The sequence below is a fragment of the Podarcis gaigeae genome (genome assembly GCF_964106915.1).
Source record: "Podarcis gaigeae genome assembly, chromosome: 9".
NCBI lineage: Eukaryota > Metazoa > Chordata > Lepidosauria > Squamata > Lacertidae > Podarcis > Podarcis gaigeae.
The window spans coordinates 38,867,977-38,885,985 of record NC_139685.1 but is presented as its reverse complement, the minus strand read 5'-3'; positions in this window follow the sequence as shown (position 1 = coordinate 38,885,985).

Sequence of the window (18,009 nt, the reverse complement as noted above, 5' to 3'; positions counted from 1 at the left end):
GTATATCTAGCCTACCAGTCAAGCTTTTTCTCTGTTGAGTAGCTTCTAGTTACATTTTCAGAAGTCATGAAACAGAACGTCATATGTCAGAATGTGTTCATATGCATTTGAGTATCTGCTCTCTCTGTGCAAGCTACAGCCTTTTCTGCGCTGGACTGCATGTGACATATGGGGGGGGCGAGGATTGTGGAGGGCAGAAATTGAAGGAAGACACCAGTCTGTCTGTAAAAAGAAGCATTGCTACTGCCATGATTCTTGGACAACCACATGGCAGTCATCACCATGCAAACAAAGCCTCTTCCCCTTGCCTCTAAGTAGATTAGAAAATAAAAGTTGGCAAACTGTAGGCCCTTTGAACATTATTTCCAGAGGATTGTTTCTGAATGAAAAATAACCAAATCTGAGTGATGAATAGGGAGCATTAAATTACCAACCAGAAAGAAGGCATAGAAAGCAATACCAAAATGGCTGCTCAGTGCTGAATGTTGAAAAATGCTGATACTTACTAAAAACAGCTTTGGAAGAACATATATTGGATTTATATACATTTTCACTGGTGGCTGGTCTGAGAAATATGGCAGACTAGAAAGAACGATCTATCAAAGCATATAACATTTTATTACTAAAGTGAAAAATATTGGCAGAGTAAATTATATGCATCATATATAATAAGATGGAGGTGATGAAGTGTCACTTAGGTTTATCACTAACTTGAAACTGTCATAACTTAAATGTAGATAACAGACCTGTAAGATGACATACATGGGTAAAATATTGGCTACTATAGTAACAGTGCAATGCTGTAACTGTCTACTCAGAAGTATGTCACATTAGGTTCAGTAGGGCATACTCCCAGGTAAGTGTATATAGGATTACATCCTAAATCAATAAAGTGAGGAGCAAGGGGTTTTTGCAGCTGTTTCTAGGACAGAAAATCTGTGAGGAAACATAAATATTGTACCCCTTTTCAAATGAACAAGGCTTTGTTCATCCCAATTAATTTTGCTGTCATAAACGTATACATTCAGGCCTTTCCACTGAGGAGTTTGTGTGTGACTCCTATATAAATGAGATATGTTATTGTAACATAACCTAACAATGCTTTTGCACCTTTAAGGACACAGTCTATTGCGATTCAGTTTGATTTAGTGTGTGTGTGTGTGTGTGTGTGTGTGTGTGTGTGTGTACATATGCATACACATGCAGCTGATTGGTGATGCTTTCAAGCTCTGTTTTGATCGGCTGTGATCTTCTCCATCTTTTCATTCTGTTCTTAGCTTCACCCACCTATACAGGAGTCACACAAGGCAGTGTGTTGTCTCTTCTGCTGCTGCTGCTACCTCAATGATTTATTACTCTTCAAATGCCTAATTATTTCACTCTTGATCCAGCTGTGGGTAAGTTTCTACAGTCCCAACAGTATGTGCTGGGGCTGCCTATGCACTGGGGATGCCACATCTAGTGATTAATACACATGTCAGTTTCAGTTTCTCATTTTTCCAATCTCCCTCATATATTGCAAATATATCAAAAAGGAAAAAAATGTTAATGTCAGTTCACATTTCTGCATTAAGTTTGTGATTATTATTTTTTGTAGAAAAAGGCCTCATGAAAACTCGTAATCATCTCTGGTTGCATTTCTCCTAACATACACATTTTTATATGCAATTTTGCATTTATATATAATTTCCTTCAATAAATTTTCACTAATATGGTGGATTTTTGTGTGATACGTGCATTTTCACTGATATTTTCATGGACATGTGCCCTTTTGTGCATACACCTTGTATGCACTGCAAAATTTGGAGAAGTGTGAATATGGAACAATAGTTGTGTTTTGGTTCATGTACTCTGAATTAGATTAGCTAATGTGAACTGAACCAAAATTATTCCCTGTCCCTTTCCAAATCTTTTTGATTCTGTGATAATCGTTCTGGTCAAGTTGACTGCACCATGGAGATGCTGGGGGCATTGACCTTTCTCCAAGTTAGCTTGTTTGTTTACGTCAGCCTTCCTAGGGCAGCCATACATTCAGTCTTTAAACAGAGAGAGGGGTGGTGGTGGTGGTATGGGGGATCATTAACCAAAAACTGCTGGAAATCAACATTTGTAAGGACTTTCATATGGCATCACAAAGTGAAAATTACTTCTTTTCCGAACAGAATTTTAGTTTTGCAGCCAAATTAGTTTTGAATCAGCTGAATTGATAATCACAGCCCACTTTGTTATTTTGCAGTTATATGTTTTTCCCTTTTCTGGGTAAAATATAGACACACTGTTGAAAGAGAATAGTTAAAATAGCTTTAAAAAGTTGCACTCTGTCTATGCTACTTTTGCCTGCAGCTTGTGAATGTTTGGGGGAATAATTTATATTCAACATTCTGCTTAAAAAGCAGACTTCAGGCTATAATGATGCCTACGGTGTTCATGTTTTTCCTACCTGATACATGAAGAAATGCTGCCTCATTACTTTGTCAGAAAGTGATATCTTGCTGCTTAAAATAACCACTCAACTACCATTCTTACCAAAGTATGATTGGCTTTAATCTTTGTATCATATTGTATGCATTAATCATTTCTACTTGATTCAAAGCTGCTGCTTTTCATGTAGCTTTGGAAAGATGGATTAAAGCAGAAGATTCACCTTAAAGCAGGGATGGAGAACATGTGGCCTTCCAGATATTGGATTCCAACAGCTCCAGTCAGATCAGCCAATGAAAGGTTAAGCCCAGCAACATCTGTAGAGGTGGGGAACAGGTTCTCCACTCCTAATTTAAAGGAATTGTACATCAGGTACCATCAGTGCTTTCTCATATGCTATTAGTATGTGGCCATGTTTCTTATATAAGGCTGCAGTCTAATGCCCACTTATGCAATATGTGTGCGTAAGTCCAACAGAAAGCAAATTAGGGTTGGCAGGGAATTTCAATTCAATTCACATTTCAATCCCCCCTCTCTAAATGAACAAATAAACCAAAACACAACCATCCTGCAAAATTTCAATTTCTCTGAATTTTTCAATGCATTTCTCCTCCCGAGTACTGTGTGCAAAAATGCACATGCCAGGATAAAGTGTGTGTAAAACTGCATATAACATAAATATGTGTATTATATGAGGAACATAGCACAGCAAAAATGTGTACATTAGGCAAAATTGCATTCAAGCATTTTGTATATTAGGAGATGAATTTTCAAGAGAAATTTTAAGAAAATCACAAGCTAATGTGGAAATGTGGAGAATTGAAGTTAAAATGGGGGGGGGCTGAAATGAACAGATTCACACATGCTTCTGAGTAGACATGTGTTGGTTTTTACTGTAAAGGCCAAACTACACACGACGCATAAGATTCACAGCCTGACATTTTTCCCGTTGCTGAAAAGCAGCTGGGGAAATAAATTGGATTCGTGCTACAGTGCTGAGTGAGAAGCAGGGGTGGTGGTGTTAATGCTTTCCTGGCTCCACTTATTTTAACATCCTCTTGGACTTGCTGTCAGCCATAGTGAGAGGCTAACTGCCTTCTTTCTGCAGTTAACAGCAGCATCATGGAGCAATTTAATCAGGGAAGTGAATAGGGCTGGATCAGTTCTGGCTGAATCTCAGATCCCGAACCAAACTGGGCCAATTCAGGTCAAACCAAGATTCAGCTGAATCAAATGAGTCATGCATGAAAGGCTGTCAGGTCTCCTGAGGATTCTAAAAGGGCCAAAGCAACATGCACAAGAGATGAGGGAATTAACCTCCATTATGGGATCCCTGTGTATGGCCATTGAAGTGCTACTGACTGATTTTACTTACAGACATACACATCAGCCAGATATAACTTTTTCCACTATGAGGAATACTTTTGCCTCCTTGGGCATACCAGGATAATGACCTATTCCTCTCCTTATTTTAAGATAACTAAGCCCAAATATAGTAGATCTGATAAAATATTATCATGCCAATAAAAATATTTCTGTAATTGTCACACAAATAAGCAGTTTAGGGAAACTTATGCTAAGTAATGTTATGCTAAGTAATGTTAATTTGAATCAATGAAATTTATCCCAAGTAAGGATCAGACCATTCATACAGTTAGCAATTGTGTGAATGGCTTTTTAAAACTGAATAACAGGCACAGGGCCAATGCAGATTATGAGACTAGGGATGAGGACTTTAAACCTTCCCATCCACTGTAGCCCCAACCCTTATTGGGCCTTTCACACCTGCCATTTGGAATAGAAAAAAAGAGTAGATTGGCATGCATGGTAGTTTTTATCTAGTTGCTGGACTACAACTCCCATCATCCCTGTCAATGGGCCATGCTGGCTTGAGCCGATGGGAGTTGGAGTCCAACAACTTCTGTAAAGCCACAAGTTCCCCATCCCCATTCAGATTGGGACAAAAGGGGAGTCAAAATGTTAAAGCTGTCCTATCATCTTGCAAGGGTCCTGATCCAGACTGGGCCCTGAGCCTGCTATTTACTGTTAGAAAGCCCTTCACACAATTGCATCTCATCTGTTTGCTCCTGGTATAAGAATGCTGCGATGTCGCCTTATCCTTTCATCCTAAATGAGCAGCAAATGCCACCATAATTTTTAAAGAAGAATTAGGTAATCATTTTGGTGGAAATGGATGTGGGTTTTCATCTAGTGTTGAATCAGCTCCCGTATTGTTATGTAACTGCCCAGTTACCCTTCCGCTTCCATCACTTACAGCCAAAGATGATTGTCTGACTAATGGATGAGTAGGTGGCAAGAGCAAATGTAGAAATCCAAAGCACAATGTCTATGACTCATATGTAATGAATGGTAGGAAATGTAGATGGAAAAATCCAAAAGCCCGAGTGCCTTGGCTGTCTGCCTACAGCTGGAAAGTATAGGGGGAGTGGGGAGAGACAGGGACAAAATGTGTCTGCATCTCTGCACATGGAAGAATAGGTGTGATTTGTGTCTTCTCTTCAGGATTGCATTTATCCACAGCTGACTATTTTCATTTATTGTTCTAGTCACAACATGGAATGCAATTGATTTAATAAATAAAAATGCCTATTAACTTAGACTGTCAAAAACCATAAATTTAAAATCACTCACATTTTGCCTTATTCCCAACTCTTTCTCATGCATTTCATAGGAAAACACACAGTGACCTAAAGCTGCATGCCTACGCATGGAAAACAGGTAGATGGTTGATTGTCAGAAAAAGAGGGGTGGTAATGTCAACCAAGATTGAAAGCCTGGCCAGAAATTATGTAGAGGATATACCACTATGAGGTATAAAGCCAGTGTGTGATATATGAGGGTGGCTAGCTGCGGAGGGAAGTATAACTCATATGCCATGCCATCTGCAAAATGCGCTATTTTCCATTGGCACAACCTACATTTAAATTTGAGTTCAGATCCCCAGAGATCTGAGGCCAAATATAGAGCCACAGATTTAAAAGAAGCACTACAGACCAATATCTATCACAGCACAGGGCCAGATACACACCGTCACCTTAACTTCAAGTCAGCTGCACAATCTAGATATGCATTCATACAACAGTTCACAGAACTGCAAGGGGAGTCCGTCCAATTAAGAAAAGTGGGACCATGCTGCTAACCATCCACCTATGACCACACCCTGTGATGTCTACATACTGAGTGCTGATATCTGGAAAGGGAAGCCGAATTAGCAGCTACTCACATGCGGGCACCCCAAGCTACCAGGATCCCAGATCACACAGGGGTCTTGATCAAAAGAGGATCCTTCACACGAGTAGCCCATGTAGAGGCTTCCTGTTGCAGACTTTCAGATGTGCAGACATCAGGGGTGGTTCTAGGATCATACAAGGCAATAGCTGCAGGAGCAGCAGTGCAGCCTCCCTCCCAGTTAACCATGCATTTGTTGTATGTTTGGTTTGGTGTTTACTCAGTTTCATAGAGATAGAATAATTATTGCTATGCCCATAGAGCATAAGGATCTTACTCTCAGGGTTATGCGTTTGAACACCATGTTGGGCAAACAGATTCCTGCATTGCAGGGCGTTGGACTAGATGGTGGTGGCGATGATTTATATACAGCCCTTCGTCGTAAGAGCTCAGGGTGGTTCACAGAGTATAATACAAAAACGAGGAAATCATTAAAACCAAACAGGAAAACAATGACCCGCATGGTCCCTTCCAACTCTATGATTTGGGCACAGCCAGCTGAATCAGGCCAGTGACCCATCAAATCCAACACCCTCATCTCACAGTAGCTGATCAGAGATGCCTATAGAAGCCGTCAAGCAGGACCTGAGCACAAGAGCACTCTCGACTCCTGCCATTTCCAGCAACAGGTATTCAGAAGCACACTGCCCATCAGGGCTGGCCGCCACTCACAGCCTTATTATCCATAGACGTGTCTAAGGCTTCTTAGCAACCAGCATGTTTTGGAAGGTGCTAATAATTTTAGACCAGTTTTGCCAACCTATTTTGGAGGATGCCAGCGCTGATGCATTGGGCATCTGCAATTCTCCCACATTAGCCCCATTTATATTAATAGGAACAGCATAAGAAAAGTCGTTTCTTATTCAAGTCCCATTTATAGCAATGGGCTTTGCACAGCATAAATTGCCAGTGCATTGCCCATTACGCACTTCTATTTATTACCATGCAACTGTTAATTAATCATGCCATTCAGTTCTCTTAAGAAAAGCTATCTGTTTTGCTGGAATGATGGCATCAGAGTGGCACTGTCTATACCGGCATTATTTGTTCTTCAGTTCTTGATTTGTTCCATTCATTCCACAAATGTCCTTGACACCCCACAAAAAAGCTTTGCCTCGGCAGACTCCCACACAACTGAAAGCAAGAGAAAAGAACAGGATCTGCTATTTGTCTATATACTAGTAAGAGTAAGAACAGCTACCCACCCTATGCAGATAGAATGTTCTGGCAATTATTGAGGTGGCCATGGAAACTGAATACACGACAGGTAGGCAGAAACTTTATTTTTAAGGGAAAGGCTACAAAAATAAAATGTGTTGTTCATATCTCCTTTGCTGCAGATCTGGATGTTTCTCACAGTAGTTTTTTAACACACTGTTTTGGAGGAGGAGGAGGAGGAGGAGGAGGAGGAGGAGGAGGAGGAGGAAAGATAATTCTAGCAGCTGCCTTCACACTTTGGCAGCAAAGGACTACATTCCTCTTCTAATGACTCTACCCCCAATTCAAGTGATAACTGCAGGTTTTCAAAGAAGGGCATGCAAGAGTGTTTGCTTGTAAACTGTATGATTTCATGAACAATTCTTTAAAAAAAGCAATAGCAATGGATTGTTGACTTTCAAGCAGAAATTAAAAATAGTTTCAATGTTTATATTTCCACTGCACTTATATTTCTGACACCTGCTAAAATTAATGATGTTTAGGTAAGCCTACCCAGATATGTAGAACACTGAAATGGGTGGGTTTTAAGCTTATCATTGATTTTAATTATTTCTTTGTGCTTTAAATAATTTAAATAGCTGTTCTACTGATAATTTCATTCTTTGTGTAATCTGCTTGGAGGTTTGTTTTACAGTGAAGTGATATATAAAGTTTGTGAAATAAACACAAATATATTTTCCATATTTATACTCCAGGTCATCCAGATGTTTCGGACCACAACACCTATCAACCCTGACCATTGGTCATGCTTTCTGGGACTGATGAGAGCTGAAGCCCAAAACACTGGTTGGACAAGGCATTAATGAACTGTGTGCCCATTTTAGTTTCTTCTCATTTGCTCTGTCTTCTTGTGGCCTAATGCATTATTGTGAACCTTGCATTCAGTTACCAAGGGCTACAGGATACTGACAAAATTCTTAATAAGTCATTTCTAAGTCCAAACAGATTGCACTGACTAGTTGCAAATGCCATGGTCCAGTTAAGGAATATAGCCCTTAAAGTTTGGCAGTTTCAGAACTCTGTAACCTTACAAAGTGTATCCATCTGTATAATCCTTGTTGACAGGTATTGTCTGGGGACGGATGCAACATCAACATTGTATATTGTTTTAAGGAATAAGGCAGCATATGCACTATTTTAATAGGTGCTACTAAATTCTTTGCGTGCTCAGATTTCGAACTCTACTGCGTTCAATAGTGCTAGCCCCCTCCCACCCTGTCCTTTACCCAGAATCTTTTCAAAGCTCTGCTAAAATCAGTTTTCCTATGGTGACCATTTCTATGTGGAACAATGATCACCTGTCCTGGGGTAATGTGGGTATAGGATTAGATCTTATCAACCCCTTGACCACAGTCCTCTTCATTGGCTTTGAAAATCTCCTCACCGCTTCCTCTGATTATTCAGAGGTTCTCCACACAAAGTTTGCCCATAGTGAAGGAGGAAGGGAAAGTACCTCCCAGTTTCTTTTGCAACTGGGTCTCTCTTCAGGCATTACTACTGTGAAGTGGAAACACAAGCAGAATGATGCTCCAGAACCGTGGCTTTAGCCTCACTCCCATCATCAAGTATTGCCTTTCTGCTACTTTTGTGTCCTGCTGCTACATCTGAAGCACAGAGCCTTCTGCCCTCATGGAGGCTCTCCATGCATTTTAGAACCCTAGAATATCAGGATTCTAATATATGTGGAGTGCCTCCCCAAGTGGAGGAGGCATCTTCCCCACAGATGTAACAGCTGAACACGAAAGCAGCAAGAACACGCTGCATAATGTTGGCAGCAGGGCTAAAGGTTTTACACTGCTACAGGCTGCCGTGAGCACAGTGACATTCAGGGGGGGAATAATGGTACCTTAAATAAATAAATATTTGGTACAATTAATTAGCACAATGTATGCGCCACTTGATAGTAAGAAAACCTCTAGGCGGATTACAAAAAATGGAATAAATAAATGAAAACTATCATTAAAAATAGGTAAAAGCATGCATTTTAAAATATTCAAGCAAATGATAAAAATCAACACAATCTAAAATGGAAAAATCCCACAGACATCTAAGTTCTGCATGTCTACACTGTAGGCAAATATGTGGTTTCAGACCCAGTATAATGGAGGGAATTCTACCACTTAACCCCCCCTCCTGTTCTCTTAAACCTCAAAGCATTACCTTGTAGCCTCCTTGGTCACCATTACCTCACTTCTCACGCCTCTCTATTATTTGCTTTTCTGGGACAGTCTTCAATAGTTAACTCAACTATGATAGCCTGTCCTCCTGCAGAATAGAGCTAGGTCTGCTCCTGGGAGAAGGCTCTCTAGCAATCGAGCTAAATTCACCCTAGTCATTCATGTACCAGAAGGTCTTGTTCACATAACATGAAAAAGTAGTTTGCAGATGTGTAGAGCAAGCGTTGTAACAAAGGTTACAGTGGATCAGGAAGTTCATTCATGAGATCATCTTAAATATGGCACAATCTGTTATCTGCTTAGTTAATGATTGTCCACATGAAGTATTCCATGTCCACTTGTTGTTTGCCTTCCTGTGTCCCATCTCTATATACCAGGGGTGGCCACCGTCCAAGAGACTGCGATCTACTCACAGAATTAAAAACTGGCAGTGATCTACCCCCATTTCAGGTCAAAGTTATTGAGCTTTTTTTAGGGAGGGGAAAAGCCCCGTTTTATTGGGATTCAGGTCTAAATTGTTGAGATTTGGGGGGCATATTTTTACATCTGTGGGGGGTCAAAGAGAAACAGCAACTCACCAAAGGATTGCTGGAGAGGAAACAGACTCAATTTGTAAACTCCGTCTTCCATTCTCCAACAATGGTGGGTGGGGCGGGGTGAGGGGGTGGGGCCGGAGGGAGGCCAGCAACCAAAACCTCTCAGGGATCAACCAGTAGATCACAATCGACCTGTTGGACATCCCTGCTATATACCATTGATTGAAAAACAAATTCTAACTAGTTCTCAAAGTATTGTACAAGAGAGGGAGAGAGAGGGAGGGAGAGAGGGGGGACCTATTTTTATTCTGCAATTTTACTTAAAAATGACATATAATCCTGTCACTTAAAAAGCTAAATACCGACTGGTTGTCAGATCTTCATTCAAATTGATCTCTCATCTCTAGTTCATGTGTTATTCATGGCAGTTTCTAGATGCGAACACTCCCTGACTACAAAACCAATTTAATTTAAATATCATTAATTTTTTATTTACTGCTAGCTGGAAACTTTGTTGTTTTTAATTATAATTGTTTATGGTCTCAAGTATTTCAGTAGCATATTTGAGTGATGCAACTTGTCATATGTTGCCCCTGGAGAAGTACCTGGTTGCCATGGATATCGAGTTTTCATCATGAAGCACTTCAAATGGTGCATCCAATATAAACTGTGCCTAGCATTCAAATTCCGATTCAAGGCCTTTCCCCTAAACTGCTGTTGAAAATATGTCATTACTACAGAAACTATCAGATAATAATTCTGGTTCTACAACCCAGCACCAAAATAACTCCTCCTTTTGGTACATACTTGAAACTCTCTTAAAATCAAATTGTTACTAAATTAAACTTCCGCAGAAAGGTTCACTGATCATGTTGAAACAACTATAACAAGGGAGGTTCCTTGCCTGCTGCTCCCTCCCTACACTTTATGAGTTATGTTAGTTTACCATAGACAAAGTGTGACCTTCCAGGTTTGGGAAGGGATGAAGGAGACACTTTCCTTCACACAAAGTCTCTAGGTGGGAAAGGACTCGAGTCATATGACTAGAGCTCAGTGCAATCTGTTGTTGAGGTCCATTCTAGAATTGCTTTTTGAAAAATCCATATAATAAACACAGTTCTTTTGAAGATGTCCTGTCTCCACTACTGGGTTCTTGACCTAGAAAGAAAGATTTTGCCCCCTCCCACAGTTTTCTTAGGGACACCTATAAATGTCCTGATGAAAACAATTGCTCAAGGTCCTTACAAGAAGCTTTCATTCCTTGAATTGCTTTCTAGCCACCCACTCATCCTTATTCACGTGGATAGATCCATGCTCATAAAACATCTCTCACTTCATCTCTGTGGGTTGTTGTTGGTTTTTTTGTACTGTACACTTTTGACAAAAGAAGTAGTTTGTACTATAAAGTACGGTTTCATACACATAGGCATGGGGTGATGCGATATAAAATCGTTGTCCCATTTCTATCATTGATGACAGCATTCTACTTCAACAAATAAGACAATTTCAATGGAAGACATTGGATTTGTACCACACAATAAGATTGTGGTAGAGGTTGCAAGGGTTCAGCAAGAAATATGCCACTTTACAGGATGCCCATCACTCTACACTGCTCTTCAATAAATTTGTGGTATGGTTCATGAAATATTTTTGTTATTGAATTAGAATAGCCTAGAAAACCAAGCAGAAAACTTAGTGCTTATAAATAATAGGATGAAAGGTGCCCCCAAAATCTGATACCAATGCAATATAAAACCTGAAGAGAAATTGATAAAAAATACATTTCTTTTTCACAAATCCATTTCTTTTTCACAAGTACAATTTCATCTTTATGAACTAAAGTAATTTGAGGTTATAAATTTCAGGATACCTCTTACAATTTATACCAATACATATGGTTTTCAATCACAGTCAGGGTTTGCCATTTATCTTCACAAAATAAAACATGAGGACCCTATACAGTAGCTTTCATAAAAATGTATCGTTAAAGCTTACATTTACATAGACATTGAACTTGAAACATTGCATAGCAATGTAAATTGCAGTACAAAGATTTTTTTGTGTGCAGTTAATGAATACAAATTTGCCTTGTAATATTTTTAGTGTGTTCCATTTTCCTTCATGTTGAGCTATCAAAGGGAGACCAGAGTATAATAAAGACTATCATAAGATTTTCCTATATAACTATTATACAGCACTATTAATCTTGGGGATGTTCTCCGCTAATGGTTTCACACAGAACGATGAAAAATCCTCCTTGTGGGAGGATAAGACCTGTGAAATAGATGACATAGGAAAGGACTCCTGAAATGTGATTCTACACTTCTTGTGGGAGGAAGGTATTTGGGGTTTTCTACTCACATTGATTGGTGAACCAATTTTATCAGAGTTCCCAGCAGTAGTAGCTCTCCCAGCTTCCCAACAAGGTGTGTAACTGCTCTTTACTTGGAGAATCAGGTGTGGTGGAGGGAGCTATGACAGAGCGAATCTGACTCTCCTGTGGCCATGTGCTGAACTCTCACCTCACCCCTCACCCTCACATTAAGCAGCAGTAATGTGTGATGTTGGGAAGCCAGGACAGCAACACACTTGTGCAGCCTTGCCCCCACCCTACTGCTCCTCAGTTGAGTGAAGGGTTCTATATCGCAGATATTAATGTTGCACAGTTTGAAGTGACTGGATGCATTAAAACTGACTCCTTTTGGAATGAAGCATTGTCCAGACCCATTAGATTGTTCAGAACTTTACTTGCAGAACTTTCTTCAAAACTGAACAAAAACATCAAAGATACATCTAAATAATTGCATACAAAATTTTGTGCAAGTCCAGCACAGGTTCATCTTCTTAGAAATCAAATAAACGTATAATCAGAACTGACAAACATAGCTCACAGGCTCCATTAGTCTGCATTAGGGCTGGAATGCAGATCCTGGAGAGGCATCTTACTCTCACAGAGCCTGAGAACAAAGACTTAGCCACCATCCTTCCAAGATGGTGAATTTGTAATTCAGTAGCCTCCCATGTGATCTAAGGTTACAACACCATGTCAGAGCTAACAGATAGCAATAGTTAATTATCAACCCATCTAGGCAGCTCAGAGAGCTCTTCTTGCTTAGCATACTCCAGTGGACAATTCCAATGTTAAACCTTTCAGCAATACACACAGCCATTCCCATTTCAGTGTCATTTAAACAATTATACTTACATTCTAATCATGTTCAAGCAACCATGAGCAGAAGCCATCTGAAGATCTTCCCACTCAGCACATGAGAAGTCAGGGACTGAGCACACAGAAAGATGCAAGAGGCCTCCCATCCACACATACAGCATTTGTTTGTTCAGGCTGACTATTGTAGTCTCATTGCTGAGCAACAACATGCAGAGCTCAGTGGAGTGGGAGACCAGCCAACTAGAAGAGTCTCTGAGGTGTTACGTTCCTCGAGGCCCTAGCCTTCTTAAGCTGAGTCAGCATCCAAAGTCAGGCAAATAACAATCTACATGTTCAGACAATTTGGGATCAGGGAATCTGATGATCAAGGGTCAAGATGAGCAGGAAGCGGCAAAGTAAGGCCAGGAACTACAAGTGTTGTTTCCAGCATCTAACTGCTGCTGAAAGCTCTGCTTAAGAAGGCTAGGGCCAGCTCATTCTCATCTGTGCCACCTCCTCTGTGTCCTTGAAGGCGGATCAGCTGCAGGTGGAGTCACTCTGCCTTCTCCCCCTTCAGGATGCTGTTCAGCAGGCGAAGCTGACTCCCGGTCCATGACACTGACCCTCAATCTGAAGCTCAGTGGGTGACCATGAGAGAACTGGCCTTTATGGGGGTGCCCTCTGATTTTGGAATACTCTCCCTAGTGCTTACTTTGTTGCTAGGTTTTCTGTTCTCCAGACCTTTTAAGGGCTATTTTCAAATTTATGTAGTAGACCTTTATGTAGTAGTACAACTCATGTGCTTATAGTATTTATTATGCTGGTTTTATATTTGGGTTTTTATGTGGGTTCTCTCTTAAATTTGTTTCATTTTATAAACTCCTTTAAGGGTCTTTTCATTATTACCCAAGATAATAAAGAAAATCAGAGTGTATGTGATACGGCAATTAAATGAAAGGCTTTCAAAGTTACAAAAAACAATGCTTTATGAAAACATAGCAAAAGTCATTGTAAGGGCAAAAACATGATGTCTACATTGGGGGACAGCCACAAAATATTTAAAATACAATCCATCAAGATAATACATCCATTAGCATAATTTTTCTGGGAAAATTTAAGGAATGGCAAAGATGAGTTTAATAGATGGTCTGGGAAAATGTCTTTTGTGATTACTTTAAACTGTAAGAACAGCAATGAGTCTTGTGTCACCTTAAAGACTTAACAACTTTATTATGGCATATGTTTTCATGGACTTCAGGCCACTTAATCAGAGGCATGAAATGTTGTCCTGAGTTGCAGGCAAATATATACACAATTGGAAGGTGGAATGGTAACAGTGAGGAACTGTAAAACTGTAATCCCCCCCCCCCCCAATGCATCTGATGAAGTTGCCTGAAGTCCACAAACACTCACACCATAATAAAATGTTAGTCTTTAAGGTGACATGAGACTCTGTAAAAGAGAATAATCCAGCTACCTTTCTGAAAATCTAAACTGTAAATCCACAATAAACTCTGCTTAGGCTGCAGTGGTGATGTGTAACGGACACAAACCTCTCCACTCTCTCTTTTTTTAAATAATTTTTATTATTTTCCAATACAAAAATACAATTATGCCAAATTTTCACAGATTTTCACAAAATTGATACTTTTTAGACTTCCTTCGGCTTCTCTGACAATCATCCGTAATTACTTCTCAGTTTACGCATTTCTCTGTTTATATTGCCATTAAACTTCCCTCCCACTCCTGTTTGTTTTTTTAACAATATATCTCTGTTTTCACAGTGCTTCTTGAAATCCCACCAGTGTTGTTTGCACATCACATGTTCTTTTCAGATATTCAACAAATTTCCCCCAGTCCTCGATGAACGTTTGGTCTTGAAGATATCTAATTTTTCCCAAACCTCTCCACTCTCATTCAAATCAGTTCAGGTAGCTATAATGAAGCCCTCTTGTGATACAGTTCAGGTACAACTTATGAGTTACCTGTCTGCTGACCCTGTGTGACTCCATGAGCTTCTCAAACTTCAGCAAACATTCCAAGAAATAATGTTCATTCTCTCAAGAGTAAAGGTCAAGTGCAATGAGGTTAGCCTAAGAGTGATTCCCATTTAATTGTCTTTCTGTACTGGGGGGGGGGCGCTAGGGGCGCCTTGGAAGATGGCCGATAATACCATCTATCAGCTCGCACGAGGTAATTTGAGGCTGATTATGATAATATGAATTAAAGGTTTTACTCTGTGAAAGATTTGGAAAGAAGAAAGGCTCTCTTTGTGACGCAGCAAGAAATGAGATTCGACATGGAAAGGCAGACCTTTGTTGCAAAATATTTGGTCTTAGGGAGGGCAAGCCGGAGATCTGTTATCAGGTTGGGATTGTAAACTTGAAAGGGCAACCCTCTTGGAAAAGACTAATTTACGATGCAGCAGGTCTGGAAAGTTAACGAGCGGACATTTAGACTGTATTTCATTGGAATGGACAAGATGGCAATGGAAATTGCAGAGTTTTGAGAAACTAAAGAGTAAAGTACGAGATTGGATTCATTACTACCAGATAATGGAGGTTTATAAAATGGATTAAAAAAATCGGATTCCAGGTGGAAAAATCGAAATTAGAAACAGAATTGCTAGAACCTAAAACTAAGAATTTGTCTAAGATGTATAATCTGCTGTTGAAATGGAACACTCAGGATGAAACTGTGAAGTCTGCTATGATTAAATGGGCACAAGATGTTGGTCACAACATTATGTTTGCTGACTGGGAACAGTTATGGACCACCAGTTTAAAATTCACGGCATGCAATGTCTTAAGAGAGAATATTATGAAAATGATGTACAGGTGGTACATGACTCCAGTCAAGCTGGCAAAAATCTATCATTTGCCCGATAACAAATGTTGGAAGTGTAAAGAGACTCAAGGTACGTTCTTTCACCTTTGGTGGACGTGTCCAAGGATTAAGGCGTTCATTCCTAACTTCATTCCTAACTGTCTTTTCTTCTACTGTATTAATGTCTTACAAAATGTATTCTGAATAGGACGAGACACTGTCAAAAGAATATAAATCATCACAAAAGTCCGTGCAATAGCCAGAAGGTCAGTTTCTGCCTTGCTGCAGGCAAAGATAGATGTCCAGCTGCTTTGCAATATCTCTTAGCAGAGCTAAGCTACATATTGCATGGAAATTGGCAGGAAGACTGACCATGTTGCCATCTCACTGATGATTTCTCATGCATGTACTTGCCATTTGGTACCAGCTATGATATCTCCACATGTAGCCAACAAAAAGTGATGTGGTGTGTGTGAGAGAGTGACAGAGACGTCAAGATTATGTGGATGTTCTGTGCACTTATTCATATATAATATTGTAACATCAGTGTGTATCTGTATTGTTCGAACAGGCCTTATCTTTACACTGTATTTCTGTACTTTATTGTGTTTTGGGTCTGTGTGGCTTTGATACAACATGATCCTTCAGGTCAGCTAAGACAGGCTTCCTGGAGGGCCAAGGTTGAGGAAGCCTGAGCAAAGAGCTGAAGCTATGCTTGGTGTATTAGCTTAGGACAACTAGGTCTACATAAATAGGTATTTGTGCCCATGTCACAACAGAAATGGCATTGTTCACATGCCAGTGAGAGATCGCTTCAATCTCCCACTGCTGAACAGAAAACTGGACAATCTCCAACAAAATAATTTCAAAGAGAGACTCAGGATGAAATTACTGAATTACAACTTTTCAAGTCATTTAGGCTTGAATCAAGACAATGGTTTCTTGCCCCACTACACAGGATAATTAACTTATCAATGCAGGCCAGCATCCAAGGAGTTAGGGATACATGAGCTATTAGGAACACCAAAGCCTTCTCACAATCTAACCTTATTCCTCAGCTTATTAAATCAATTTTGGCTTGACAAAATAGCAGGAATCCAAATACATTTGTGAATATATACTTCCACCTGTCCCACACCCCAGCCCATCACCATCAGAAGCAGAGAGATCCTTTCCGTTTTGGACCTACAAAAACCACAGCTTGGGATGAGGTTAGTTGAAGGACTGCCAGCTCTTGTGTGAACCTGTTTAGATGTATCAGTCTGATCCAGGTCCCACCATCTTCTGAGGGAAGATAGTTGAGGATAGCAAACATGGTATTTCCTGTTGTGGGACCCAATTTCTAGAATTTCTTCCCTCCATATGCATGGCTTCATCTTTGCTTTTTTTGATGCTGGCTGAAACCTTTCTATTTACCTAAGTGTCTGAGAGTTTATGCTGGCCCGACATTTTGTCCCGTTTTATTGCACCGCCGTGCCTTGTTTTGTGAGTTATTTCATTTTTATGATTTGTTGTTGTAAAATTGTGATGCTATTGCAAGCCACTCTGAGATAGCTGATGAAATAAATAAATGCCTTTGCCTTCAGGACAAGCCACCAAGGCTCACCAAACTGATCTATACAATGTTGCTTTCATTCTGCTTTGCAGCTCTTGTTTTATAGTCACCATTTTGAAATACTATTCGCAATTTGTAGTCCGGAGGCGAAGGGAGCCTTTGTATTCCAATGGGGGGTCCTTCAAGCATAGCTTGCTCCATGTGAGACACCAATAATCAACAGTGAAGGCTTCTCACAGTGCCCTGCACTGCTGTGTGAGCTTCAGAGTTCCATGACAGGAATCATCAAGGGAGGCAAGAAAGATTGAAGGGATGAAATAATGGCTTCCCGTAATGAACATGTACACACAAATGTGCTCTTCCATAACAAATGACACTGCATGGCTTGTGGCTATTAATCAAGCTGCTACTTGGTGCTTGGCAGGACAATAATATATGCCAAGTATGGCTAATTGGGGGCTGCCTCTGAATCTGGTACCATTCCTTAATCTCATATTTATCAATGCCTGCCAGTTGTGGCAACATTTCATCTCTGATGCATTCTTCTTAGGGCTGGTGGTATCCTGAATTAAAATGGATCATACAGACAACTTAGTTCACTGCAAGCTGACAAGCCATAAGGCACTCCAAATAAGGATGAATGTCACAAGCAGCTCTGAATATTAATTGATTTCATTTGGTTACCATGCTTACTTGGGTAGAAAGTCAAATCTAGACATGTGCTTTTCATTCTGCATAATGTATTATCTGAGAATATCTACTGTAATGGGCCTCACTATCTGGTTTCTGTGACTCTGGGTTGTCTTAAGACAATGTCTGACCACAGTCTTGGACTTGACTATCAGTAGTTCTGGGTATTTGGGTGGTGCACCCCAATGG